Below are 15,052 nucleotides of genomic sequence, written 5' to 3'. Positions count from 1 at the left end.
ATGTATGACATGATATGCATTCCTCATACTAGCTGTTATAGTGTGTTGCGTATATAGTAGTAAACAAAAAGTCCTTACACTTTTTATTAAATGTAGTTAATAGGCTAAATGTTCTAGCTAGTTCTCATCTTTTGCACTGTATAATCACAGCATGCATTTAGCTTTTAATAAATAATTTCACCCCAGTCTTTACTCTCCTCCTGTCTAGTAACCATTCTATAGGCAAAGCTATTCTGGGCTCTACTTATTTCAAACTGGTTTCAAGGAACAGCAATGATAAATATACATATCATATTCTCACAGCATGTATATGTCTATAGTACAATACCACCATGGTGGCAGCTACCAGCCACACAACTGTATGATGGCAGATAGAACATCCATTTATAACTTTACATTTCTGAATAGCTGTATTTTAGTATTGTTGATGGGGTTGTACAGTGTTTCCTTTTTCAATGTATATGTTATTTATGATATTTTCCAATTAAGTATACATACATAACATTGGGATAACACAAAATAACAAAATAGAGTACCATTTAAAAACAATAATAATAATTAAGTTATTTGAGTAATTTGTCTAATATAATAGAAATAACCAAGATACAGTAGTTATGTTAACCTGAGTGGACACTATACAATATATTGAACAATCTTGTGAACATTGATGGATCCCAATGACCATCATTGCATAGATGCATCTTCCCATATGAACTGCCGCATATCAGATGGGACATGTGACAAACATGTGGTAATATCAATCCTGCAATGGAAATACTGTGACATTGCATGGCACCTAATGCATACCCTCCCGGAATGGCCGGGAGGCTCCCACAAATTGGGTCCCCCTCCCGACCACCCCCCCCCCCGAAGGTTGGCATGTCTCCCACATTGCCCCGCAGCCCCACCACCCCCCTTACCCACTGCATAAAATTTCTGATTTTCACGGGAGCATGGGAGGGGGCGGGGCTAAAAGGGCGCATCATGTCATTTTAGCCCCTCCCCCAATCTGTGGACCCGCAATTTGCCATGGATGACTGTCATGGGGGCGGGACTTGATGATGTCAACCTCACCCCGCACCCTGACAATTAGCCTCATCCTGCCCCCTTTCACTCCTCTCTGAGCCGATCACTGGGACAGGGACAAGCAAGTGTCTCACATGCTCGCACATCAATTGCCCGAATGGGCTGATTGAGTGTCTCACTCAACCCATGGCTTGCCACTCAGCGTGTCGAGAGCTGCAAAGATAAGCATGGTTTCATCTGTACAACACAGTTGTGGAAATCAACACTTGTACCGTGTTTGTGACTTGACAAAATTCAAAAACATTATTTGTTTTAAATAGCTCACTCAAGTACATGGTATTTTTCTCTTCAATACATACAGTATGAAGTTGTTTAAGTGGAGTAATTTTCGGGAGAGATAGGAACAGTCTATTATAAAAGTGACCCTGTGGATTTATGTGTTTTGCTTTCATCCTAGCTGTGATTTGTTGTTATTGTTTTAGTTTGTCTTCCTTGTCTTTCCCCTTTTTCTTTCTCTTTCAATACTTACTACTGTGTGTTTTGTTCTAAATATTTTAATATCTTTGCTGTACCATTGACTGTATGTTAGTTTTTTTTTCCATTGCTTTGTTCAATATTTATTATTTATTTATTATTTATTAACAGTTTCAGTACTTGTTTAGTTTCACGGCGGCAGCGGCCGTGCGTCTGAGTCCCCTTATTTATTAACAGTTTCTTATATAGCCCACCCCTGGCCTACAATGTAGTTAAGATGGCCCTGCAATTGCCTGCTAGGATCTAATTCAGCATCAGTTGTAGTTTTAAAATCACAAAATGACAACTGCTTTCACTAACATGCAGTGGGCTACCCATCACAGGGCAATGCCACCCCACATGCCAAGTCCCTCCCTGTGATTGCAATATTTTGCAATTATAGAATAAATATATGAATGCTTTGCTGGATAGTGAAGCACTTGTATAAGTAGGTTAGCCCCTGCCTGCACAGCCTAGCTGCAAAGGCTGACACCAGGACACCATGTTTTGGGTCACATTGGCTACATGTTATGTCACAGAGCTACTACAACCCCCTGAAAAGAGTCTGGACACTCTTCCACTGCCTGACTGAGCCTCCTAAACTTACATAGTATTTGTCAGGACTCGCAGGTTTTGTGAGTCCGTCTGCTGATCAGGAGTTAACAGGCTGACTGGGGGACAGAAGGTGGCAGGCCTAATGTAAGTCTTTCTCATAGATAAAGTCAATGCATACAAAGTAATATTCTCTGGAGCATAGGTGCCTGGAAGCATGAAGTAGAAGACACTGAAGCACAGGTGCCTGGAAGTACGGAGTAGTATACACAGGAGCACAGGTACCTGGAAGCACGGAGTAGAAGACACTGGAGCACAGGTGCCTAGAAGCACAGAGTAGAAGACACTGGAGCACAGGTGCCTTGAAGCACAGAGTAGAAGACACTGGAGCACAGGTGCAGGAAGCACAGAGTAGAAGACACTGGAGCACAGGTGCCGGGAAGTACGGAGTAGAATACACAGGAGCACAGGTGCCTGGAAGCACGGAGTAGAAGACACTGGAGCACAGGTGCCTGGAAGTATGGAGTAGAATACACAGGAGCACAGGTGCCTGGAAGCACGGAGTAGAAGACACTGGAGCACAGGTGCCTAGAAGCACGGAGTAGAAGACACTGGAGCACAGGTGCCTTGAAGCACAGAGTAAAAGACACTGGAGCACAGGTGCAGGAAGCACAGAGTAGAAGACACTGGAGCACAGGTGCCTGGAAGCACGGAGTAGAGCCACTGGATCACAGGTGCAGGAAGCACGGAGTAGGACTACTGGAGCACAGGTGCCGGAAGCACAGAGTAGGACCACTGGAGCACAGGTGCCGAAAGCACGGAGTAGGACCACTGGAGCACAAGTGCCAAAGCACGGAGTAGGACCACTGGAGCACAGGTGCCAGAAGTATGGAGTAGTACCACTGGAGCACAGGGGCCGGAAGTATGGAGTAAAACCACTGTAGCACAGGTGCCGGAAGCACAGAGTAGGACCACTCTAGCACAGGTGCTGGAATCACGGGGCAGGTACGGCTTGTGTACTGATGCCTGGAAGCGAGGGATGAATGCAACGGGGCACGGGTGTGGATATCTGGGATCTGCAGCGGTGAAGGTAGTCACAGGTGCCGACACCAAGGCACAAAGGTTCAGGTGGTCACTGGTGCAGGGACTGGAGCACACAGGTGCGGTTGGTCACTGGTGCAGGAACTGGAGCGCACAGGTGCAGGTGGTCACAGATGCAGGAACTGAAGCACACAGGTGCGGGTGGTCACAGGTGCAGGAACTGAAGCACACAGGTGCAGGTGGACACAGGTGCAGGACTGGAATAGGTGAACACTGGTGCGGGTACTTGGACGCACACAGGTGTAGGTGAACATTGGTGCAGGTACTTGGAAGCACACAGGTGTAGGTGAACACTGGTGCAGGTACTTGGAAGCACACAGGTGTAGGTGAACACTGGTGAAGGTACTTGGAATCACACAGGAACAGGTGAACACTGGTGCAGGAACTTGGAAGCACACAGGTGTAGGTGTACGCTGGTGCAGGTACTTGGAAGCACACAGGTGTAGGTGAACACTGGTGAATGTACAGTACTTGGAATCACAAAGGAACAGGTGAACGGTGGTGCAGGTACTTGGAAGCACACAGGTGTAGGTGAACGCTGGTGCAGGTACTTGGAAGCACACACGTGTAGGTGAAAGCTGGTGCAGGTACTTGGAAGCACACAGGTGTAGGTGAACACTGGTGCAGGTACTTGGAATCACACAGGTGTAGGTGAATGCTGGTGCAGGTACTTGGAAGCACACAGGAACAGGTTAACTCTGGGAAGCTCAGGAACAACAGGAGCACAGGTCGCAGGATACCTCCTAGGGAAGAGATGGCATCGGCTTGGTCTCAGGTGAGGGATTAAATCCCCTGGGAATGTTCCTGATTGGAGGAGCAGAGAGGTCCAGTGAAAGTCATTGGATGGCTACAGGAAGATGGCGGCGCCCCATAGGACACAGGACAACACCAACATGGTGCCCGGGAATGGACACTGGTATCAGCTAGGCAGGAGGAGACAGATGCGGCCGGCTGGACAAAACCGCAGCACTCCTCTGGCCGGTACCAACGCGGAGGGAGCGGAGACCCTGCCACCGGACCAAGACCGGTAAATGCCGCTGACATCCTGCGGTCGTGGCAGCATTTAAGGCTGAATAAAGACTCATGTCCATCCAGTTCAACCTTGGTGCATTAGCTTCCTCCCTTGCTATATGTAGTGTACATTGATATATTCAAGGACAGATCATGATTATTGCTTGAACCCCATAACCCCATATTTTTAACACATAGATGTTTATACAACCATATTTTAAACATATTTATTGTGTCTGCCTACTAGTTCCATAATTTGGCTACCCTTACTGTAAAAAAATGTTTTCTTCTAAGGGAACAAAATCTTCTCTCCTATAATCTAAATGTATGTCCTTGAGTCCTTGAGTCCCTTACAGTAAAAAAGGGCATCTGACAGTACATTATATTGGCCCCTGATATATTTGTACATGTTAAGCATGTCTCCCCTTAAACGTCTCTTTTTTCTAGCGTAAACAATCCTAAGTGGTTCAATCTATCTTCATAGTTTAAATTCTCCATTCCCTTTATTAGTTTTGTTGATCTTCTTTGGACTTTTTCGAGTTCTATGATGTCCTTTTTATAGTGCGGGGCCCAGAATTGTACTCCATATTCCAGATGTGGTCTAACCAATGCTTTGTACAGTGGCATAATAACATTTGCATTCCTAGTCTCCATGCCCCTTTTTATGCATGCTAGTATCCTGTTGGCCTTAATTGTTGCTATATGACATTAAGCACTACACCCCAGTTTGTTATCTATTTGGACTCCTAGGTCCTTTTCAAGTTCTGAATTACCCAGAGCCTACCCTCTTAGGTTATAGCTAGCACATTGGTTATGTTTCCCAAGATGCATAACCTTGAATTTATCCACATTGAACCTTATTTTCCACTTTTTCGCCCACTCATCTAATTTATAAAGATCGCTCTGAAGCGTGGAGACATCCTCAGTTGATCTAATTACTCTGCTCAGTTTTTTGTCATCAGCAAAGATGGAAACATTTCTCAGTATACCCACCCCAATACCATTAATAAATATATTAAATAAAAGGGGCCCTAACACCGACCCCTGTGCCACTCCACTTAGTACTGGTATCATATTTGATACTGCTCCATTTACAACCACTCTCTGTTTTCTATTTCAGAGTCAGTTCCTTACCCATCTTCAAATTCTTACCGCTAGTCCCATATCTTCCATTTTGTTTATAAATCTCTTGTGTGGAATCGTGTCGAAAGCCTTAGCAAAATCTAGGAAGACCACGTCTACTGCATTTCCATTATCAAGGTTGTTGCTTGACATTCTCATAAAAGCCTAGTAAATTTGTTTGGCATGATTGATTCTTTACAAACCCATGTTGGTTAATAATACTGATTAGACTGTGAAGCTCTAAATTTTTTTTGGATACCTTAAAAATCCCTCAAATAATTTACCCACTATTGATGTTAAGCTCACAGGTCTGTAATTAGCTGGGTCATCCCTTTTTCCTTTTTTGAATAATGGTGCTACCTCCGCTATTCTCCAGTCTTTCGGTACCTTACCAGATGAAAAAGAGTTCTCGAAAATGTAATACATCAGGGTTGCTAATTCCTCCCTTAATTTTATTAGTACCCTATCTGGTCTATTTCTTTCTTCCACTTTTACTGTTTTTTATTTACTTTCTGTGTTTTCCTGCCTCTTCCTTACTTTCTTTTTTTTCTTTCCCAATTTTATTTGTCCTTACCTTCTGATAATCTGTCAGATTCCCCCATCAGTAAGGTGTAGAACCTCTGTCTATTTTCTCCAGGAATAGGGTAGTGTATTCTCGTTTCGCTCTGAACCCCCCTTGGCTGTTCTACATCATGTGACTTTAACTGAATTTGTCTCCAATGTTTTAGGTGAGGATTCATCATTGTGCCACAACCCTGTTTTAGGTTATATTATTTAGTTAGCCTGATGGGAGTCCATGATTTCTTTGGCCTACCTCCAGGAATGTACATGAGGATCTATTGGGCCCACTTTACTTATTGAATGTAGTATCTGTGATGTGGGATAGGTAGAATGTTGCTTTATGTGGGTAATCTGTCTGCTTCTTTTTCTGACTTCCCTGCTTTGTGTCTTCACTTAGTATATGTCCTCATTTTTCAGCTGTGAGGGCAGCACTCTGACCCTTCACTCCAGCATATTTTAGGGCATAATTATGTGAAGGCCTTCTTTAATTATAAAGTGAAATTTAAGCACATCTAGAAGTACAACAGCATCTTAACAGCTCTGTAATAAAGTTTTAATACAGACAGCAGCAGGGGCGTAACTAGATATTCATAGGCCCCATAGCAAAAGTTTATAAAGGCACCCTATTTAGCAGCTGATGGGAATAAATGTATGTAAAACATATTACTTAGATGGTAAAGATGGGCCCCCTTCAGCCCTGGGCCCCATAGCAGCTGCACCCCTTGCACCTATGGTAGTTCCGCCCTTGGACAGCTGTGACAGTGTAAAGGTTAGCATTACACCCTCACAGCACTGAGGTCATGGGTTTGATTCTCACCAAGGCTCTAACTGTGCAGGGTTTTTATATTCTCCCTGAGCTTGCCTGGGTTTCCTCTGGGTACTCTGGTTACCTCCCACAATCCATATATACTGGTAGGTTAATTGGCTCCCAACAAAATTAACCCTATAATGTATTTGTGTGTGTACCGGTATATATATATATATATATATATATATATATATATATATATATATATATATATATATATATATATATATATATATACTAACTAAGCTCCACTGGGGCAGGGACTGATGTGAATGTTCAAATATTCTCTCTGTACAGCGCTGCGGAGTATGTGTGTGCTATATAAGAAACTGTTAATAAATAATACTGTATACTTTAAATTTTACACAATAGCTTCAAACATTGTGTGATTTGATATAATTTGTTATTTGCTGAAACATTTATAGTTAAAAGTTTTCTATTTACTAATATGTTTCATTATTCATTATTTATAGTGCATATTAATGCAATCTCTATTATATCTACATGACTACTGTTAGTTATCAATTTGGTTCTGCTGAACCTACTGTATAGTATTGCCAACTATCTCATTTAGACAATTAATGCAAAGTGTGATGAATTACTATAGTATGATCATAAAATTGCCATGGCCGAATATTTTATAAGAGGACAACTTAACATGTTTATTATGCTTTCGTATTGAGGCTATTAATTAGTTAACACAAGCACAATGTGCAAAAGGTTACAGAAAAACAAGCTACTTGTTTTTTTCTTTCACATCCCCAATGTTAAAACCTAAATGTCAAAGCAAAAATTTAACAGTTTGTCACAATTACGGTTACTATTGGCAGGCATTCTAAACTTTCTATTTGATAACCAGGCATATAAATTTCAGCTCTTAAATCTTTATACCCAATTTAAGGCCTCATTTATTTCACTGACAGCAAGATGTATATGCTGCCTGCTACACTAGATGTCTAGGACAAGTGTTCAGTGCTATGTTGCTGACTTGTCTTACAGGAAGTGTAAGTCATTTAATTGTTAACAATTCATACAACCACACATTATGAAAATATTATGGCATATTTCATGGGATACCAAAATATCATGAATAATCAAACACTTATTTTGCTTATAAAGAAAATATAGGGCCTTATTTTGGTTCATTCTTTCTGACCAAATCCTTCTTAGATGGACAAAACCATGTGCACTGCAGGGGGGGGCAGATGTAACATGTGCAGAGAGAATTAGATTTGGGTGAGTTATTTTGTTTCTGTGTAGGGAAAATACTGACTGCTTTATTTTTACACTGCAATATAGATCTCATTTTGAAGTAAAACCCCACCCAAATCTAATTCTCTCTGCACATGTTACATCTGCCCCCCCTGCAGTGCACATGGTTTTGCCCATCTAAGAAGGATTTTGTCAGAAAGAATGAACCAAAATAAGGCCCATAGTGAGAAAACAGGTGGGTATTTTATTTTGTACACATATTATTTACAATCTGAAAACAAACACTTTGGGGGTAACACACCCCTAGCACCCCTAGGGTTGAGGCAGCAGCAAAAATGTATTTTGGCAGACCCCATAACTCTGGAATGGCTGGAGCAATTTACAAGAAACTTGGTACACATATGACTTTCTATCTGGGAACAAACACTGTGGGGGTGTCTTCCTCTATGGCTGAGCCAGCAGCACAGATTATTTCAGGAGATAGCATATCTCTGGAATGACTGGAGCAATGTACACCAAACTTGATACACATACCAATTACAATCACAAATACCAAGAACAAATACTGTGGGGGTAACACACCCCTAGCACCCCTAGGGGTGGGGCAAAAGCACAGACTATCAGGACATGCATGATATGTCAGTGATGACAGGGCTGCATTTGACAGGAACAGTGACAAGATGTGAGGAGGGGAATGGAGTTAGCACAAACCCACACACTGAGAGTTATATAGTGGCAGTAGTGGGGTCCCCAGCAGCACAGGGTTCTGTATATCAGGAGATGCATAATGTGCTGCGCTCCAACGTAAATTAATGAACAACTTTAATTCTAATTTACCATCCTCATCCCATAGCCAAGCAAGTTTATTCACCTAGTAAGTAATATAAGGAAGTAATACAATATTGCCATCAATATCAATCTTTTATTCCTATTTTAATATTGTAAAACTATATTTTTAATTTTTTTTTTTTTTATCATTTTAAAAATGTATTTATCCATGACAGTAAATTGATGTTTTATACTGCCATTTATAAACAAATGAATTATATATTTTTTCATATATGTTTGGTCCATTACCATTGCATAAATAAAGGTTTTAGATAATGACTAATTTTCTGCAATAAATTACTTAATGGCCCAAACATAATTAGCTTGGTAAGTAATGGACAATTAATCACAGTTTCCAGTGTCATAAACACAAATCCATAAAGTTCGATAATTTTCCCTTTCCACAGCAGTAGTTTTATTTATTTTCTAGCGATAGTTTGTGATATTTATTTGGGAACCCCCAATTCTTCTTAGACCACAGTTATAATATACCATTAGTTTTATAATACAGTTAATTTTGTCCAGTGATATACTGTCACCAATAAAATACAATGGGGGGTATTCAATGCTGCAGCGAGCGGCCGGCGAGGGGGTTAAACAGCAAGGATTGAAGAAAACTAGCGATCCTCGCTGTTTAACCCCCGCGCCGGCCGCTCGCTCTATTCAACGTTCTGGGGAAATCCTCGCCGTCACAGGACAGCGAGAATTCCCCAAAACAGCGAGACCCGCGGCTACTGCAGAAAACTCGCAGTTTTTAGCCGCGAGTCTCGCTGCTTCTGGAGCCGCATCCGCCAATTCTCCCTCGCTCAAAAAATGGAGCGAGGGGGAATTGGCGTATGCGGAGGGTGTGTTGAATGCTGTCAGGGTGAGTGGTGACAGTGAGCAGGAAGACCTGCTCGCTGTCACCACTCGCAAACAGCATTGAATACCTGCCAAAGACTGTCCTGCTATTGGAAACAATAAACCCTTTAACCTACAGTATATATTTTGAATAAAGTAATGTCTAGGACTGCAGCTACTTAATATGAGGAGTTGACCTTTAATAAATAGTTAACAAATAGAACTTAAAAAATAAGGAGCGCTGTCCAAACACAATAAGTACTGTATATAGGATCAAATGTATTGGCCATGATAAAAATAAAATGACATATATAAAAAAATAAATTAATGACACATCAGTTGATCATCTGTGTTATCTGTTAAAACTCATTCCACCATAAATACCTGTAAACATCATACCATCATAAAAGCCAAAGACTTGTGCTTTTAATGGTATGTTTGCAAATATTCATGGTACAAATGGCTTTAAGGATAGAACACAGAAAATCACTAGATGCATCTTAAAGTTGCTGATTGTTATGTAATGTACAGATTTTATCATTGCTAATACATTTTAACGCACATACTTAATATGTTTGGACAGCACTCTTTTTTTGTGGTTGTATTGGCCTAATTTGTGTTGTACAGTGGACAATATGCATTCAACTGTGCCAAGGCACCTCTGCAATCCTGCTTAAAATGAAGATTTCAAGGAAAAGGGATTGACAGGAATTGACCATTTGGTCGTGTTAATGGGGAGTTTACAGGGAGTCAGACATTTTGAGGGTGTAGATCATTTAAAATGCATAGCCCTTGTGCTGCTACTACCTTGTCCATTCTGTGTTGCCATATGCCTACCCTTAAGCTCAGTGTTCCTCATTTTGTATATAGGCTGTAAATGTGTAGAGAAATGGAAATAAATGCCCACTGGAGCCATCACAATCTCAATTGTGAATGATTTTGATCTCTTTTCATTTCTGGGTGGCAGCTATATTTTGCTAACATTAGCAGTTCCATAGCCTATAAATTTGCAATTGCATTTGTGTGCAAACCTGAAATATGCCCAATATTCTAAAATTAACCTAAATTTTTTTTACACTGTTGAGATTTGACTGCTGAACTGAAGTGATCTATTTAAGATTTCTGGACATGCTTATTCAAATGAGCAGATTCCAGTCTTTAGGACTTTTGCCATCACAATGGTGTGGAAGTTCTCGTAACACACTTACACTTCTTTTATATCACATCTGCATAGGGCTACGCAATCAAACTAGAAATGTTTCTGTTTTTATCTATCTATATTGTATATTGCATTGCAGATAATTGAATCACCTCCTTAATATCAAGCGAGGAGGTGTGCATACATACATGAGTTTTTTTATAAGACATCATTGTCCCATATGTTAGTAATGTACAGTATATATTTTATGTAGCACTCACTACAAAAGTAGCTTTCTAGTGCACATATTTTCATATGTCACATATGATGTTTTTACTAGCTCTAAACCCTCTGCAAAACCGTTGAGAAACCACACAAATAGAAAATCAAGTAAATATAACCATGTTCTTACTAGTAGTATATAAAACCAAGAACAAACCTGACATAAAAAAGAAGTGACATATGAATAGCACAAAATCCATGCTATTTAGCTGCAGTGTATGGTCAATCAGTAGGAGTAGAATAACTACACAGTATATTTATAAATAGTTCATTTCTATTGATAAATTTAAGTTGGCAAATTATAGATGATTTCTTGAAGAGAGTAATTGTCACAATAAGTCTGTTTCAAGATACCTCAATTTGAAACTGACGTCATTGGCATATATTAAGTCAGCATTTACTAGAGCCTAGCATGACATATTTCATGACAACGCTCACAACAGTATCAATTCCCTCTCATGTTTAATATACCAAAACACATGCCACCACTAACAGTTGATGTATGTGTGACTCACTACACTAGAACTCCCTGTAGTTTTCCTTACCAAAAACAGATATTATTACCCATACAATAACCTAACTTATATGTATCATGAGATGGCAGATCCAGAGGTTTTGGATCCAAATAACAATATAGTTGAAAACAAAGTAACTAAAGTTGAATTTGAAATAAATTGTTCACAATGATTAATAGTTATAAAAATAGTTAAATAAATTGGCTGCATATTTTATCATTCAAATTGGTTTCTGGTGAAATTGGTGAAATTCAAGGAAATGGGTCAGTTAAAAATATAAAGTGGTCGAAAAGACAAGGAACATCCTTATGAACATTATTTTTTGTGTCTTATGTTATAAAATGTTTATGATAGCCTCTCCTTTCTCTGCTCTACTGCATTGTGTAAATACAAATTACCTAAGTTAGGCGTTATACCAATTCTTTGTCAGAGGTTTCAACAGGCAAGAGGGTCTGGGAAGGGGGGGGAGGGATTAACCAATATTACAATAAACTATTATAAGTCAGTAACTACATGCATAGGAAGTTGGATTTTATTATCAATATAAAAATGTATCAAAAAGAAAAAAATTATCAAATTGAAGGGTTGTTTGGCAAACAACAATCATACATGGTTGTTTTTGTGGGGGTTTTGGAAATAGCATTTTTATCTGCAGGGGCAATAAAAGGTTATCCGCTATTCCTTACCTGCATTTGGCTTTAAATAATTTAGAGGCCATAAAACTTCTTGTTACAAATAATCACCTCCGCATCTGCGTGGTTCATTTACAGGTCATTAGACTAGTACACATTTGATACAGTTAGAAATATATAGGTATTCTTAATAAATTATGAACGAATACACATATACTGTAATTATGGCATCAATATAATGTATCAATTATAAGAAATGGATTATATTCATTAATTATTTATTCTTGATGAAAAATATTTTGATGATGACAGCAACATTTATTATGTTCTAGCTATGTCACTTTTTTCAAATTCTTTCTCATATCGGTTTATAATAAAGTAAATAGAAATCTAATTACATGTTTTTAGTGATTATAAAATGTGTTACTTTTCATTTATAGTCAGTATGATTTAGGCCCTTATTCTGATCGGTGCGGATATTCCCGCATTCTTACGGTGCGGTCCGCACGCCACGGTGTTTTGCCGCGTGCGGCCATCGTCCGTAGAAACGCCCACGTGTCCTCCGCATTCGGACGGACTCACTCTTTAAGAACAGGGCGTGTTTACGGACGACATACAAACCATGCGTGTGCGGGAGAAACACTCCGATTCTGCACGGTATTACAGAGTATTACAGAGTATGCTCGGGAATACCGCATCCGAACGGGAGCCAAGCGGTGCTACCGCACGTAAGCGGAGTATTTACGCCAAACAACCCACTATTATGTATCTTCTGCAATACATCACATGACCCACTTATTCAATTACCTATCCTCATAAAAAACTTCTTATTTGGAATTGGAATCAATTAGATGCCAATATATCCTTACAAGCATGCCTAACACATGCATTGCACACATTAACCCTTACAGCAATTGAAGTGCAATGGTTTCTATTAAAGCACTGACAAGCGTCCTATTAGTGAGTAATGAGTAAAGGAGTCGATTCTATTGGGTTCAGGTGTTAATGGTTGTAGTCATTAGGCGTACGTTCGCCTACCGCATGAACGAGTGGTGTCCGCAAAGCAATAGTACACTTGTGGACACCGCACATTTCTACCCTTTTTGATCGCGTGCATTCGGAGTGGTTTCCGAATGTACGCCCCCCAACATAAGTGTACTCCCCCGTGTCCGCCCATGTTTCCGCCCCGTTTTGCCCACTTTGAAACTACGCCCATGTGTCATTCCGCATGACGCCCATAATACGCCCCTATTTCCCGAATGATAGCGGTGAACAGTTCTGGACGGGATCTGGCCGAACTGGTACCGAGTCAAGGCGTGGCACATGCGCGTTGCATTCTCCACGCATGCGCAGACGCCGTAAAGACGCGATCCGAAAGTATGCGGTAAAGTCCGCGTCAATCAGAATAAGGGCCTTAATGTGGATTCTATTTTTTCCACTGCACTGTGCTCCCTTTATGTTCACACTGTTGTAGTGTTTCTCTTCATTAGCTACTTCTGTGACTAATTAGTATTTCTGTTCTAAGTTTCCATAATATTTTTTTATTTGCAGGTTTTCCTGACCTAAACACAGGTTTGATTCTTGATGTCAAAATATTAATTATCAACAATATTAGAAAATGAAAGTAGAAAACAAATCAAGTCCTTAGAATTTAAAGTACATATTTCTTTTTTTTAATCAGCAATGGACAATTATGGTCATTCATAATGATATAAATAAAAAAAAAAAAAAAAAAAAATGAAAAAAAAAAAAGGATCCAGCAATATTGTTAAAATAGCAGTTATCACCATCATAAAGTATTTTTCAGCATGTCAGCATTTTGTACCAATACCTGGTACAAAAAATTCAGGTAAAATCAGTTGGATCTGAATTTTTGACAATTTTGTCTATATAGCAGTGACATGCATTGCCACTCTAGTATGCCATTCAGCATCAATGAACTAATGCGGACTCCAAAAAGCAAACTTCAAGGCAACTTTGCATCAGCCCACAAGAATTTGGGAATAAAGTCTTCTGTTTTATTATCTGGATGTCAAACAAGATTCAAATATACTGTACATTCAATTCACTCTTAGCACTAATCTTCTAGAGGCCATTGATCAAGATGTCAAGTATAAATCACCCTTCCCACTGGAATTACAATTTTAGGGATTCTTAGTTCCTCTCCCATCTCTATTCTAATCGAAAATTTAAAAGAATTTTGGGTACTTATATGTTAGTTGGGCGCCTACTATAGTTACTACGCTCATACCCCCGCTATCCATGTCGGCACAGAGTTGATTTTATATGGTGTGGCGAGTCCGAAGCGCGTTGAACGTACACGTAAAACTAAGCAAATAGCTTAGTGGGCGCCCAACTAACATATACAGATGTGTCCACGTACATCTTGGTTTTACTGCACCATGTATGGCACAATATGGCACACCTTGGACTCTGCAAAAGTCACGCTTTGTGATTTTTCTAAAAATTTGTTAGTTGGGTACCAAGTACCGAATTTTGTTCTCCAATCCTTGATTGAGAATAAAGTTGATTATATATTTTGAGTGTCTCTAAGAACTTATTACATCAATACCTTTGCTAGATTTTACAAATGTGCCCACCATCAGCTTTGCATCTAGTCATGACAATTCTTTTGTCATTTGCTGTGACTAGTGTGCACTCGGCAATGCACATGCACCCGGTATCCATAGAATTGCATTGGTGCAGGAATGGGATGCACACTGGTGTGCGACTAGTATAGTACATGGAATTGGTTTGTTGCAATGATGATGGTGGGCATATCTGTAGACATTCCTCCCTCGCTATAGCTGTACATTATTGTAATTTTTAAAATGACAGTATATCAAACCCTTATTTTAAGGAGAGTTGTACTAATCTAATATTTTTTTATATGTGCTATAGACTAGTTTTA

The sequence above is a fragment of the Crinia signifera genome, chromosome 2 (genome assembly GCF_055691185.1).
Source record: "Crinia signifera chromosome 2, ASM5569118v1, whole genome shotgun sequence".
In the NCBI taxonomy this organism is placed as follows: Eukaryota; Metazoa; Chordata; class Amphibia; order Anura; family Myobatrachidae; genus Crinia; species Crinia signifera.
Note: the sequence above shows the minus strand (reverse complement) of the source record.